Genomic DNA, 13,299 nt, shown 5'->3' with positions numbered 1-13,299 from the left:
CACTGCATGTGGACCATTTGATCCTAAGGGATTTCAGTAGGTCACACAGGCACTTCTAATGAAGCATCATGCTTTCCTTTCTTTCTTGCATTTATTTATATATTTTTTCAAGATATGGGATCTTGCTTCTTCTAGCCTTTTGCCCAGGCTGATCTTGAACTGGGCTCAGGAGTTCAAGGGTCATCAAGGTGAAAAAGAAACAAAAGGTGCAAAAACCAGAAGGTTTTTGTCTCAGCCTCTTGAGTAGTTGGGACCACAGCATGTGGAACTGGCACCCTGTTTCATTTAACAAATATTTATTGAGCATCTAGTATGGGCCTGGTATTGTTCTAGGTACTGGGGATCCCACATTGAATAAAACAAAGATCCCTGTTCTTGTTCTGGTGGAGCTTAACTTCTAGCAGGGGAGACGGTAAACACAGACACACACAACTGTAATAAATATGTTGATTCTACAGTAAGTTACAAAGTGATTAGTATTAAGAAAAAAGTTGTGCCAAGAGGTGAATTCAAGGACCTCATAGATAACTCTGGCTTTTTTGGGGTTAGCCTTGTTCATCCTGCCAGGCTCCGACTTGGCTGCTCTTGTCCTCAGGGTGCTTCCAACCCCAGATAGGAGGGCAGAGGCAGGGGTGGTCCTTGGGGACCATGCTCTGCCCTGCAGAGAAGCTCCTTGGTTTTTCGAAGCTCCCAGGTGTGCCTCTCCCTGGCACAGGACAAGGAGGTACCTGGGATGATAGGATGGTGAGATTTAGCCATGGGGTGAGCTGGCTGTGGATCTCAGCAGTGGTGGTGGTGGCCTGGTCTGTGCTCACAGGTGAGAGGAGCAGTATGAGGAAGGGACCTGTTGTTAAGGGCTTGAGGGAGAGAAATGGGAAAGAGCAATCAGAGAGGAAGGAGAAAAACAGAGAGTGTGCTGTTTTAGAGCCTGTGGTGTTTCCGAGGAAAAGGGTGAGGGAAGTGGTTAGGCAAGTCCAGCGAGGCTGAGTGGTCAAGCAAGAAAGGCCTGCAAGTGTCGACTGGATTTAGCAATATGGAGGTCACTGATGACTTGATGACAGTGACACCAGGGGAGGGATAGAGGCAGAAGCCTCACTGTCCTGGACTGAAGAATGGGAAGAGAGGAGCACCATTTCCAGAAGGATTTTTCCCAGAAGAGGGCAAGGCATTCCACGCTGAGGTCTGGAAGGGCCCGTGAACTCTGCGGCCAGCAAGGCAGAAATGATGAGGTGATAGAATGTCCAGGTTGACCTGACCCTGGGGGGCCACATGGGCTAGTGTCCATGTCTCCAGAAGAGGAGACAGGCCCAGAGAGGAAAAGAGTCTTTCCAGGGCCACACGTCCCATAGTGATCGGCAGGGGAGGACCAGACTTCCCACCTCCCAGGACAGCTCAGTCCCTGAGGCACTGGGGGCCCTTCTGTCCTCTAGGGGAAAGGGCTGCAACTGGGGCCTGGCCTGAAATGGCCCTGCTGACCCGGTCAGCCTCAACCCTCACCACTTTTTTATTCTCTTTGCTCTCATTGTACCATCCTTTCTATTCCAGATCACATTATTTTATTTTTTTAATGACCTTCCGGTTTTTGCACCTTTTGTTTCTTTTTCCCAGGACAATCTACCCATCCTCTCTTTCCGCCCTCGTTTCATTTGGTTAACTTGTCCTCAATATCCAGGAAACTGTTCTGACTACTCTATGGGACCAGCTGCCTCCTTGGTGCCCGCCACGGGCCTTCCTTTCCTTATCTGCTTTCCCACTAAAACATGAGCTCCTTGAGGCAATACCACGTGCGATCTATCTCTTCGCCTCCAGCACCCTATGATAGACCTGGCACAGGTTCCTTTCAGCATTTGCTGAATGAGAAGTTTCTCCTATATGGAATCTCAGTTTTGAGGCTGGCATGGAATGAGAGTGGAGATGGGTGGGAGGCAGATCATTGTTACAGAGATGCAGCTCCAGTGCCTTCTGCCGAAGCCATGGTCCTGAGCTAGTCAGGGGTAGATGTACAGCTCCGCCCCTTGCGCTGCTTTTGTTGCTGTGGGCAGAGGGAGGACGGGTGTGGGCTTTCTTGGGCTGGGCCGCAGCTGCCTGGTTATCATACTGGACCTGGGTGGGGTGAGGTGGGGAGATAGGAAGATGGGGAGGCTGTTGATTTGGTCTGCTCATGGCAGCCCAGCCTCCTCACGCCTGCCCGCTACCTCCTTCCCTATGTGCAAAACAACTAACAGTTCCCTAGAAGCCAGTGTTCCCCCTCTGGCCCCACTGCCCTTGTGAACGAGTAAAGTACCACTGACCAGCCCATGGGGACACAGGCCATGGTGCTGGGCATGGTGTCCAGCAACAGAGGCTCTGCAACTGTGAGTCAGAGTAAGGAAGGGAGTAAGTCTGGATCACCCAAGCCATCCTCTCCATTGTGCGGGGAGGAAATGAGGCCTAGAGGGGAAGCAGCTTGACTAAGGTTACCTAGGATTGGAGTCAGAGCTGAGTCCAGAGCCAGTGCTCACTACCTCTCAGGAAAGGAAGACAAAATAGTCAATAGGTAGTTGGTGTCCTTAGAGCAAATAGGCCTGTGCTGTGCAGGGACACAGCAGCTCAGCCTGCCCCAGCAATCTGCTAGGACTATGAGGAATCAGTGTGGGCGCTGGACAGCTTGCCTCAAGCAGTGGGCCCGGCTTGAGGACAAGCCCAGTGGACAGTCGGGGCAGTCAATTTGGTATCAGTTCAAGAAGAGAGAGGCCAGGGCACAGAAGGCAGTCAATGGGAAGGGCAATTGGGCCAACAGAAAGAGGCTGATCTTTGGAGTCAGACCACTGGGTTTAAGTTCCAGCTGTGTGACTTTGGGTAAATCACTTTACCACTCTGAGGTTCAGTTTCTTCATCTGCTAAATGAAGATATTAACACCCATCTTACAGAGCTGTCACGGGATTTCAAAATAATGTATGTGAAGTGCTTATGTTTTATAGAAAACAGCCATTATTATTCGTGGAAATGGGATTGGGATAGGGGGTATGCTTGGGAATGGCAGAAGAGAGAAAGAAGAGGAAGATGTGGGAAACTTAATCATTCACAGCAACAGGAATTCCTGCTGAGCAGTGCAGGGGAGCCAGCAAGGGACCGCCCTGGCCCTGTCTGCAGGGGCTCACAGGCTGGGTGGAAGTGGGGTGAAGGGAATGGATACAGAGCCCTTCCACCCTGGAGGCAAGTGCTGTGTGAGAGAGGCCTGGTAGCCACGGGAGATCCTGCTCTGGCAGTAGAGACCAGGGTGAACATTAGCTAAATTGAAGGAACCTGAGGAAGAGGCTTTGGGAAAGCCTCCTGGAGGGGGTGCCATTTTCTGTCCTGGGGCCCAGATCTCTCAGTGAGGGATGTGGGCCGCCCCATCGATGCTCATCCTCCCTCCTGGGTCCCCTCCTCCTGCCCAGGCCACCTGGTTCAGGACGGAGCTGGTGGAGCTCCCTGCTGCCCACTGTCCTGTTCCTCTGGCTCCTCCTTTCTCTTCCTACCTCTCCCCACTCACTTGGTCCGAGCCCTGCCTCCCTCCCCAGCTCCTGGCCTTTTCTTTCCACACAATAACAGGATGTGATCCGTTCGAAGAGAGGAAGTGGGGAGGACGGGCAGTGCTGATAGCGCGTTTCTGACTCTCCACTCCTCCCCTCCCCTTTGGACCAGCCCCTGCAGCTGCCTCTTCCCCTAGGCTCTGCCTGGGTCTCCCTCTGGGTTCAGAAGGGATGAGTTTGGGATCGTCAGGCCCACTCTGGCCTGTTCAAGCCTATGGAGAGATGCACACTGGCCATGTTCTCTGCAGAGCCTGCCTTCCCAGGAGACTCACTGGGTTAGCTTTGGACTCTGGGTTATTCTGAGCTGCTGGAGCCTGAGGGTGGGTCCCTCACCTCTAGGCAGCAGGGTGCCACCTGTCCATCTGCTTCCCCAAGTCCACGTGTGTCTGACCAAAGCAGTGGGATGATGGAATCAGTGGAATGTCCTTGTCAGGTACTGTCTATGCTTGGCCTTGCACAGCATGTGGGATGGGCTGCACAGGTGAGGAAAGTCTCAGAGAGGCAAAGCAGGAACTAGGAACTAAGCTGAAGCTAGAACCTAGATCTGCTGGTGTCCTAACACCACTTATAGGTCAGCACTGTCCAATAGAACTTTCTGGGATGATGGAAATGGCCTGTGTCTGTCCCGTCCAATATTATAGCCACTAACCACGTGTGGCTCTTGAGCACTTGAAGTGCAGCTAGTGCAATTCATTGCATTTTTATTCATTTAACGCACTGATTTATTTGTTTATTTGAGACAGAGTTTTGCTCTTTTCCCCAGGCTGGAGTGCAGTGGTGCTATGTCAGCTCACTGCAACCTCTGCCTTCCAGTTACAAGCAATTCTCCTGCCCCAGCCTCCCAAGTAGCTGGGATTTCAGGTGCCTGCCACCACACTCAGTTAATTTTTGTATTTTTATTAGAGTCAGGGTTTCACCACGTTGGCCAGGCTGGTCTCGAGCTCCTGACCTCGTGATCTGCCCGACTCAGCCTCCCAAAGTGCTGGGATTACAGATGTGAGCCACCGTACCCGGCCAACAACGTGAATTTTAAGTTGAATTATTCTGTATGTAAAGGGCCATGTGTGGCTAGTGGTTGCCATGCTGGACAATGCAGTTTTAGCCTCTCTAATTCATTAAGTCATTGTACACTTACTGTCATCTTTGCTGAACAGGGCAGTTCTAGGAATGCAGGCCCATCAGGTAGTTGCAGGCATGTGGAGTGCTGCCCTAGAAGTCAGCCAGGGCAGGAGTCTGACTCACTTGGGGGGTCTTGCAAGGCTTCCAGAAGAAGTTGGTTCTTGAAGGATGAATAGGAATTTGTCAGGTATGCAAAGAGAGGAATGGCATTCAGGGTAGCAGGAACAGCAGGACAGAGGTACAGCCTTGGGAAAGAGTGGGCTGTGTTTTGGAAGCTGCAGCCTGGGCAGCTGGTAAGGCACCTGTGGTGGAGAGTGTTGGGGCTGACGAGGTCTCAGGGCCTTGAATGCTGCAAAGGCAATGGGAAGTCATAGAGGGTTGTGAGCAGGTAGGAGGACATCAGATCTGTGTTTTAGGGACTCTCTGGTTAGTCAATGTGGAAAGGCCAGACTGAAGGCAGGGAGACCACTGAGGAGTCAGAGAGCTGCAGGCCCTCACAGCATGGCACAGCGAGGCTGCTTAGAGAGAGGCAGGAAAGGTTGTCTTCCTGCTTCCACAGAGTCAGACAGCAGGATATGTTTGAGAAAAGCAAGACCCTGGTGCTGTGGTCCTAGGACTTGAAGGCCTGGAGCTCAGCAGAGCCCGGAATCCTCCTGCAGCCAAGCCTCAGTCAGCTCTTTCTTTTCCCAGCACACTTCCCCAACCTCTCCACCCATTCCACCCATTCCACCGTCCTACTTCATTCCTATTACGATGCCAGTCCCCAGAGAAGAGCAGAGCTGAGACCCTGATGTGTCAGAGTAAAAAGGCTTTATGCGAATCCTCTGTAAAGAGCAAGTGTTGGTAGAAGGAGGCCAGGGGCCTCCACATTCCAGACCTGGGAAGCTCAGAAAGAGGACTTGAGTCACCAAAGTTTAGCCTCACCTGCTCTAAGCCTTGTGCCGTTTATGTCCAAGGGCTGTGCTTTCACTTCTGTTGTCCTGCTGTTCCCTCCCTAGAATCCAGTGTAGAGGGGACTGTTACTCCCATTTTACAGATGAGGAATACTGAGGTCACGGAAGTGATTTGCCCAAGGTCAAGTGCCTAAGAGAGAAGCCTAACTGAGATTCCATCCTGGGCTGTTTGGAGAGCCAGTCCCCATGCCCTACATCAGGAGAGCCCTCGAATACTGCCATGATCACTATAGACAGGCACTGCACAGTTCCAGATTATTAGGACAGGACTTCTCTGAGGGGAAATCAGGGGAGGGCCCCATATACAGGGGGAGGGGTAGTTTGGCTCTGCATTATTTCATGAGTTCCCTGATTTAGGGGAGACACAATGTCTCCTGACCCAGTCTCACTTATACAGATGGTGGTCTCATGATAACATCACCTGCCCCTGCCTGGCTCCCACACCCTTGCCATCCCATGACAAGAGTCCCCAAGACCTCTGCCTTTCCAAGACCGAGTAGAGCTACGGGACCAAGTTGGAAAACCCTTTCCCACCCTATGCCTGGTGACAGCTTAGCCAGCTGAGCCGCAGGAGCCCAGGGTCCTCAGCCCTTCCCAGCTAACCCTCTGCGGCTTGGGACCTGTGGTGTTCCTGTGTCCCAGGCTCTGCGGGATCTCGGAGGCGGCTGCGCCTTCTGCCCTCTGGCCGTTCCCACACGGGCTGGCTGAGGCTCCTACTCTCTGCACTCCGCCCCTCTCTCCAGCAATCCCCTGGGCGCCACTATGTTCAATGGGCTATCAGGCTTCCCCATCACTCTCACGCCTCCCTCCATTACCCCTGAATAGGTGGGATCCAGACCCACACAAGCACTCCCAGCCCCAAGTCCCCAGCCAATCTTTCCCAGGATCGCCTGGGACCTCACAGTTCTGATGCACTACCTGCCTAGCCCTGCTCAAGACTCAGAGTCCTGAGCGGCTGGCACTCCAAGAGGCTGCCATTCTATTGTTTGGCAACAGCTATTCTAAAGCAGCAGTGTAAACTCAGCACCAACACCCTCAGATTGTAAGATTCTGCTCAGTGAGCCTAGTAACAGGTAAAAGTTGGGATCTCTAAGATCTCAGTTTCCATCACCCTGAGCACTGCCATTCAGGGATTCTATGTGTCTCCAGCGTCCTTTGGGTTTTTGGTGGCTGTAGCAGCTTCTGGCCACAATCCAAGGAGAGGCCTACATGGGGTGGGGCAGGCAGGACAGGGGGTGGTTGCCTGGCTTGTTTTTTTGAGGGGAGGTGGGAGGCTGTTGGCCATGGGCCCCTTTAGGGTCCACATCTGCTGGGTTGGGGCTCAGCCAGAGCCCGGCTGGCCGGTCCAGTTGCCGGGCTGAGGAGGCGAGGCAGGGAGCCCGGCTGGCAGGCTGTGTGATGCTAATGCGGCAGGGAGGCGTGGCTTTTGTCCTGCACTTGTCCTTGCTGGAGGGTCCTCAGAGAGAGAGACAGGTCCCTCCTCAGACCCAAGTGGCTGTGATTAGCCTTCAGTCACTCACTTTGATGGCTCCCAGTGCTCTGAGGGGCGTGGACAGGGACTGGGGAGGGGAGCGAAGCAAGCCTGGTCCCGTGCCCATCCCTGTGCTTTCCAGGGAGCGTCCAAAAAAACTGCACTGAGTCAAGACCAGAGTGACAACACTGCTCCATCCTCTTCTCCCTGAAGGGCCCTCGAGCTCCCCAAGGGATCCAGCACATCCTTTCTGACTTTCCAGCTCTGAGCCTTTGCCACACCTGAGATGCCCTTTCCGTAGACTCCCATGCCAGGAGCAGGGATTGGGTCAGACTGTCTCAGATGCTGCAACTGCTGCTTCCCTCCATCCCGGGAACTGGGGCCTCTCCTATTTCTGAACGCACAGAGTCCCTGAGCTGTGTCTAGGTGCTACTCACCATCGCCTGCATTTGAGTCCTGGCCTCATCGCCCTGTTTGTTCGTGAGCTGCTCAGTCCTGGGGCGGTGTGTCACTGGTTGGTCGCTAATGGCCCCATCCTGCCCAGTGTGTGTGGGGCTCACCCACAGGAGGTGCTTAGTGAATATTTACTGAGTGATCTCATCAGACTCCAGGGGTGGGTGAGCACAAATGAATCATTAAAGTTTGTAATGATTCATTGTACAGATGGGGAGGGATGTGATTTGTACAGGGCCACGCAGGGTGGTGAGTGACTTAGCACCCCCAGCGTCAGCTCCAGATCTCTTCTAGAGCAGGGCATCTCCAAGGTGAGTCCAGGGACACCCAAGAACTCCAAGGAGAAAATTCAACGGGACATAAACCTGAATGGGAAAAATGTTATATCTTTATTTTCATCACCCTGTGACTGAAACATAGCTTTTCCTTCCATTGTTAATGTAGGCAGCAAATCACAGCACTAGCAAACAGTGTCTGTGACTTTCGTTACCAACAGAAATTACATCCCAGATGATAGATTACCTTGAAATATTGTTCCCAATCATTATCATTTTGAAATTATGGTTGGTATTAGACCTGTTGCTGGATCTTTTCATTTAATCCATGAGTAAGGAGGCACACATATAATTACGTCATAAAAATTTAAAATATCTTGACAATTGTATTTCAATACCTTTGATTTTCATTATTCTATGTATTTTATTTTATGTGTTCAAGGCATTAATTTTTAAGGGGATCATAGACTCCACCGCACTGCCCCAGAGGTCCATGGTACACAAGGCCAAAGCCTCTGCACAAAGGAGTCTCCTCGCTGACCCTCCAGCCCAGAGCTTGCACCTTTCCCAGCTCCATCTCTAGTCGGGAAGGGTTTGCATCACGCTCTGGCATCCTGATTTTGCAGGGAAGTTGCAGGAGAGGTAGGCACCTGCTCGTGTGATTGAAGGGGGCCTGAACGCTGCAATGTAGCCCCTTGGCCTGTCACTTTTAAAATCAATATTTGTTGAGCACATCACACATGCCAGGTCCTGTTCTTAAAGCAATGACCAGAATAGAGCAATGAGAAAGAAACATTTTCTTTGGTGAAGTTTATGTTCCGAGTGGAGAGACAGATGATAAATAAGAAAAATAAGTTAAATAAATAGTGGATTGGGTGGGGATAAATGCCAAGGAGAAGAATGAAGCTGGGAAAGGGAATGACGAGCGTGTGTGTGTGTGTGTGTGTGTGTGTGTGTGTGTTTTAGGGGGTTTTCAATGAAGGGAGGGCCTTTTTTGGAAGTAAGCAGGAGGGTCTCACAGAAGAGGGGTCACTGGAGTCAAGACCTGAAGGAGATGAGGCAACAAGCCATGCAGATATTTGGGGAAAGAGTGTAATGGAGGGCAACAGCTAGTGCAAGGGCCCTGAGGCTGCAGTGTGCCTGGCATGGGCTGGTTCAGGGCAGCAAGGAAGCAGGAATGGCTGGAATGAGGAGGAGAGGAGTGAGAGATGGGTTGGAGAGGTACCACATGGAGCCTCTAGTCCACATAGGGACTGTGGCTTTTACTTTGCGTGGGATGCAATAACATTGGAGGATTTGTTTTATTATTCTTTTATTTATATTTATTTATTTATTTTTGAGACAGGGTCTCTCTCTGTTGCTCAGGTTGGAGTGCACTGGTGTAATTATAGCTCACTGCAGCCTTGATCTCCCAGGCTCAAGCAATCCCCCTACCTCAGCCCACTGAGTAGCTGGAACCACAGGCAGGCGCCACCATGCCTTTGGTTTTTAGTAGAGATGAGGTCTCACTATGTTGCCCAGGCTGGTCTCGAACTCCAGAGCTCAAGCAGTCCTCCAGCCTCGGCCTCTCGGAGTGCTGGGATTACAGGTGTGAGCCACTGCGCCTGGCCCCATCGGAGGATATTGAATAGGCAAGGACTAAATTTTTGAAAGAATCTCTCTGGCTGTCATGGTGAGAGCAGACAGAATGGAGCATAGCAAAACTGGGGAGATCAGTTAGGACACTATTGTGATAAGGCTAAGGAGCAATAAGGGGCTTGGATGTTATAGCAATGGAGGTGGTAATAAGTATTTTTATAGAAGTCTAGATATATTTAGAAAGAGCCAAGAGGATCTACTGATGGATCCAGTGTGGAAAGCGTCAGAGAGGAAAGTCAAAATCAACTATGAGATCCTTCCTCTCAATCGCTGGGGGGCCGGAACACCGCATACTAAGCGGGAAGGCTGTGGGAGGAGCTGGTTTTCAGTGGGGTGAGCTCAGGAGCTCAGTTCAGAACAGCTTATGTTTGAGACCCTGTCAGCGGAGTGGTCTGGGCTGGAAATGTAACTTTGGGAGAGATCTGCACTTGGATGGTGTATAATGCAGACAGGGCTGGGTCACCTGCCGCCATTCAGTGAGCACTATGCCAAGTGCTTTCCAGCACCTTCTCACCTCACTCCCCCAACAAACCCAAGAGGAGGGTTTGTTTATCCTATTATCACCCCCATTATTTAGATGGATAAACTAAAACCCAAGGGGGCAAGGGACTCACTAAAGTCACACCACAAGGAAAAAGCAGAACCGGATCCCAACTTATATGTGTTCCATTTCAAAACTCAAGCTCTGTAACCCATATGTACTATTGTAATTTCTCCTTTTTAATTTTATTTTTATTGATACATAATATTTGTACATATTTATGGGGCACACGTGATTTTCGTTACATGCATAGGATGTATAATGATCAAGGCAGGGTATTTAGGGCATCCATCACCTCGAGTATTTGTCATTTCTTTGTGTTGGGAGCATTTCAAATCCTCTTTTCTAGCTATTTTTTTTTTTTTTGAATCAGAGTTTTGCTCTTGTCGCCCAGGCTGGGGTGCAATGGCACGATCTTGACTCACTGCAACCTCCACCCCCCCAGATTCAAGTGATTCTCCTCCTCAGCCTCCCAAGTTGCTGGGATTACAGGCGCCCACCACCACGTTCAGCTAATTTTTGTATTTTTAGTAGAGATGGAGTTTCACCTGTTGGCCAGGTTGGCCTCGAACTCCTGATCTCAGGTGATCCAGCAGCCTCAGCCTCCCAAGGATGGTGTCAATTTTTCTAATTTGAGCAACCAGTTATATGGTGGTGCCATTTACTGAGGAACACAGAACAACGGGGTACAAGGAGAGGAGCAGGCTTAGGGGAAAGAGTAAATTCACTCTGGGTATGCTGAGCTTGAGATGTCTGTGAAATCAAGTGGAGATGTTGACACATAGTTGGATATGCAGACTTGAAACTCTGCAGAAATACCAAGCCTGTAAATATAGAATTGGAAGTTATCAACATAGAGGTGGTAATTTACTTCCTGGGATTCACCCACCAAGAGGGTGTGGAAGGAGAAGTGGAACAAGATTTCTGAGGAATGCAGCACCTCAAAGCTGGGCAAGGGGAGAGAAACAGCTGAAGGAGACAGAAGGAGCAACCAGAGAAGGAGGAGAAGAGTGGGGAGATGTGGAGTGCTGGATAATGGGGAAGACAGGGGTTCAAGGTGCTAGGAAGTGCTGGGATTACAGGCTTGAACAACCATGCCTGGCCGCTATTTTGAAATATGCAATACGCTGTTGTTAGCTGTAGTCACCCTATTCTGCTATTGAACAGTAGAACCTATTCCTTCTGTCTCACTGGATGTTCGTACCCATTAACCAACCTCTCTTCATCTCACACACCTTTCTCAGCCTCTGGTAACTATCATTCTACTTTACCTGCATGAGATCAATTTTTTTTAAGTTTCCAAATATGAATAAGAACATGAAATATCTGTTTTCCTGTGTCTGGCTTATTTTACTTAACATAATGACCTCCAGTTCCATTTACGTTCCTGCAAATGACAGGATTTCACCCTTTTTTATGGATGAATAGTATTCCATTGTGTGTATTCACCATATTTTCTTTATCCATTCTTTCATTGATGGACACAGGTTGATTCCATGTCTTTGCTATTGTGAATAGTGCTGCAATAAACATGAGGATGCATGTATTTCTTTGATATACTGATTTTTTTCCCTTTGGATAAACACCCAATAGTGGGCTCGCTGGATGATATGGTAGTTCCGTTTTTAGTTTTTTGAGAAATCTCCATACTGTTTTCCATAAACACTGTTCTAATTTACGTTCTCACCAATAGTGTATAAGAGTTCTCTTTTCTCTGCAGCCTTGCCAGCATCTGTTATTTTCTGTCTTTTTGATAATAGTCATTCTAACTGGGGTAAGATGATATCTCATTGTGGTTTTGATTTGCATTTCCTTGATGATTAGTGATGTTGAACATTTTTTCATATGCCTGTTGGCCGTTAGTATATCTTCTTTTGAGAAATGTCTATTCAGATCCTTTGCCCACTTTTTAATGATATTGTTTCTTGTTTTGCTCCTGAGTTTCTTGTATATTCTGGATATAGTTCCTTGTTAAATGAATAGTTTGCAAATATTTTCTCCCATTCTGTAGGTTGTCTCTTCACTTTTTTTTTTCCTGTAGATAAGCTTTCAAGTTTAATATAGTCCCATTTGGTTATTTTTGTTTTAATTGCCTGTTCTTTTGGAATATTAGCCATAAAGTCTTTGCCTAAATCAATCAACCTGAAGTGTTGCTCCTATATTTTCTTCTAGTAGTTTTGCAGTTCTAGGCCTTATGTTTCAGTCTTTAATCCATCTTGGGTTGATTTTTGTATATGGTGAGAGATAGGAGTACAATCTCGTTCTTCTGAATATAGATGTCCAATTTTCCCAGCACCGTTTATTGAAGAGGGTATCCTTTTCCCAATGTAGGTTCCTGGCATCCTTGTTGAAAATCAGGTGACTATAAATATATCAGCTTATTTCTGGGTTCTCCGTTCTGTTCCATTGGTCTATGTATGTATTTTTATACCAATACCACACTGTTTTGGTTGCTATGGCTTTGTAATATATTTTAAAGCCAAGTAGTGTAATGTCTCCAGCTTTGTTCTTTTTGCTTAGGATTGCTTTGGCTGTTTGGGCTCCTTTTTGGTCCCATATGAATTTTAGATTTTTTTATTTCTGTGAAAAATATCTTGGTATTTTGATAGGGATTGCATTGAATGTATAAATTACTTTCAATTACTATTGTCATTTTAACAATATTAATTCTTCCAATCCATGAGCATATGATGTCTTTCCATTTGTTTGTGTCCTCTTCAATTTCTTTGATGAGTATTTTGTAGTTTTCCTTGTAGAGGTCTTTTACTTCCTTAGTTAAATTTATTTCTAGGTATTTTATTTTAATTTTTGTAGCTATTATAAATGAGATTGCCTTATTGATACAATTTCTTCTTTTGTGCTCCTCCATCCCACCTCCCTCCTCCTTTCCTTCCCTTCTTCCCTTCCTGTCTTCCCCCTCCCTTCCTTTTTTTTTGTTTTTTGGTTTTCAAGATACTTACCTTTAGCTTTCATGTATTTTTGAAAGAGGTCAAAGTCTAGTTAGAGTGAACACTCAGCATTTTTCTTTTTTTTTTTTTGAGACGGAGTCTCCCTCTGTTGCCTAGGCTGGAGTGCAGTGGTGTGATCTCGGCTCACAACCTTTGCCTCCCAGGTTCAAGCAATCCTCCTGCCTCAGCCTCCCGAGTAGCTGGGATTACAGACACGCCCCACCTTCCCCGGTTAATTTTTGTATTTTTAGTAGAGATGGGATTTCATCGTGTTGGCCAGGCTGGTCTCGGACTCCTGACCTCAGGTGATCCACCTGCCTTGGCCTCCCAAAGTACTGGGAATACA

Source organism: Nomascus leucogenys, chromosome 12 (assembly GCF_006542625.1).
Source record: "Nomascus leucogenys isolate Asia chromosome 12, Asia_NLE_v1, whole genome shotgun sequence".
NCBI lineage: Eukaryota > Metazoa > Chordata > Mammalia > Primates > Hylobatidae > Nomascus > Nomascus leucogenys.
This window is presented reverse-complemented; position numbering follows the sequence as displayed.